Source organism: Magnolia sinica, chromosome 1 (genome assembly GCF_029962835.1).
Source record: "Magnolia sinica isolate HGM2019 chromosome 1, MsV1, whole genome shotgun sequence".
Taxonomy (NCBI): Eukaryota; Viridiplantae; Streptophyta; class Magnoliopsida; order Magnoliales; family Magnoliaceae; genus Magnolia; species Magnolia sinica.
Window position 1 is genome coordinate 106,157,623 of NC_080573.1, and position 2,110 is coordinate 106,159,732.

Here is a 2,110-nt window from a genome sequence, read left to right on the forward strand (position 1 = left end):
AGGTTGCACTTGAGGATATGATATTGTTGTGTGATAGTATGATGTGGTGGATTTACTTGAAAATGTGATATGGTTGATAGACTATATGATGAGGTTACACTTAAGGATATGATATAGTTGTGTGAGTGTGAAGTGATTTCACTTAGAAATGTGATATGGTTGTTTATTTTGGCAAAAATTATAGTTTATTTTTCTATTTCCAGTTTTCAATCTTTATTCATTTAAAACCCTCAAAAGAAAGAACAAAAGCAATTAGTAAAAAGTAAAAAAATAAATAATAATAATAATAATAATAATAAAAATCTTAGGTGATAAAGCAAAAGTAATAGTTACCTAGGAATATTCAAGTCACAAAATTTAGTTAAATAAGAGGTCATGTCGGTTGGTGAATAAAATGTCATGTTTGGCTGTTGATTTGAATTATGACAATACATTGCAATAAAATAAATAACGAAAGTGGGTTTCATTCTATTCACAGTCGAGACTACTGTGGTTAGTAAACAATAAAGTTCATTCCATAATTTCTCAAGAACTTGTACCTTACTGTGGTTACTTGCATCTTTAACTACCAGGATGGACCAGACTATTTAGCTTGGCATCTTCAACTACCAGGATGGACCAGACCATTTCGCTTACCATTTTGTTAAGAACCATTCCATATTACCATCTTAACAAACATTAGCCTTAACGTGCATCAATTGCAATTCAACACATAAGCTTGGAGATGTGATATTCATTATTCAAGTATATTATCTTTGTAAATCATCAAAAGTAAGCACCGATTCAATTGAAGAGCCTTAAGAGCCTCCAACAATCTCCAAACTTGTTACTTGCATGATTTAAACTTCCTTTATCGTTATCACATTTTAAAAGTGAAATTTCAATATGTAGACGGCATTCTATTACATCCATAAGTGGAATTTCAATATGTAATTTCATCATTTTTAAAAATTACTGTACATGAATTCTTCAAGACCCATAAAAAAGAAACATGTCTCATTTATCTGCTAATGCACTTAAACAACACAAAATGTACATCAATTCAAGCAGGCCTCACAAAAAAAGTAATGGGGTTCACCTTTCTCGCGTATCATATAATGCACCTAAAAAGCACAAAATGTACACAGACTAGGACAGGCCCCACAAAAAAAAAAACCCCACCTATCGTATAAGGCACGTATATAATACAAAATGTACATTTGTTATAAACAAAAAAAATAAATATAGCCATTCTGAGTTCTTCAAACATGTCAAAATCTAAGCATCCTTCGACTTAAACAATGATCCTTGGCACAACTGAATTACCCTCCCGCGGCATATAATGAAGGAGTTGTTGTTGCTTGAACTTCTTCTCTACACAAGCCCATCCATAACTGAATTGCCCTCCCATAGCATATAATTCAAAATGAAGTTCACCCTCATGAAGATCCCGTTCATAACAATACACCATTCCTAATTCAAAGCAATACTTGAAAAAATGAATGAAATCAACATTTAATTACACATTTAATTCACATTTTATATATTTGGGTTATACAATAGGAAATGTATATATTTACATTGTACATGAGAATGCGAAGAGGTTTGAAGACAAAGATGATAGGGTTTTAATGATAGTGTGATTACGTTGCACTTGATCATATGATATGCATTTATGTAAATCTGATGCATTTATAGTTAGGAGTGTAATGAAAATGAAGGTATGTGTGAGTTGGTTACACTTAAGAATGTGATGTGGTTGGAGTATATATCTGAGTTAGAATTTGTGATGGGATTACCATTGAGACTGCGATGTGGTTGATTGAGAGTATAACTTGGTTCCACTTTAGGATGTGAACGAATTTTCAGATAGAGTGGTTCCATTACACTTGATAGTATAATATAATATGATGAAGTGTGTGTTGAAGTTAAACTTGAGGATGTGATATAGATAGTGAAGAGTGTGATTGGCTTACACTAGACGTTCTATTGTGCATTGTAAGGAAGTGCGATGTGATTACATATAAGGGTGCGATGAGGATGGAGTATGTGATTATACTTAGGGGTTGATATATTTTACGAAAAATTTGAAAGCGGTTTAAGAGAATATTAAATAGGATGAACCTTACCA

General features: G+C 32.3%; 1 long non-coding RNA gene across 1 annotated transcript; it reads right to left on the reverse strand.

Moving 5' to 3' along the window:
• Positions 1–991: 991 nt before the first annotated feature.
• LOC131255508 (uncharacterized) lies at positions 992–1,729 on the reverse strand. The gene is made up of 2 exons (XR_009176137.1): positions 1,178–1,729; positions 992–1,103 (listed from the first exon to the last, which is right to left on the reverse strand). It is a non-coding gene; the product is annotated as an uncharacterized LOC131255508 (long non-coding RNA).
• Between the last annotated feature and the right edge of the window lie 381 nt (positions 1,730–2,110).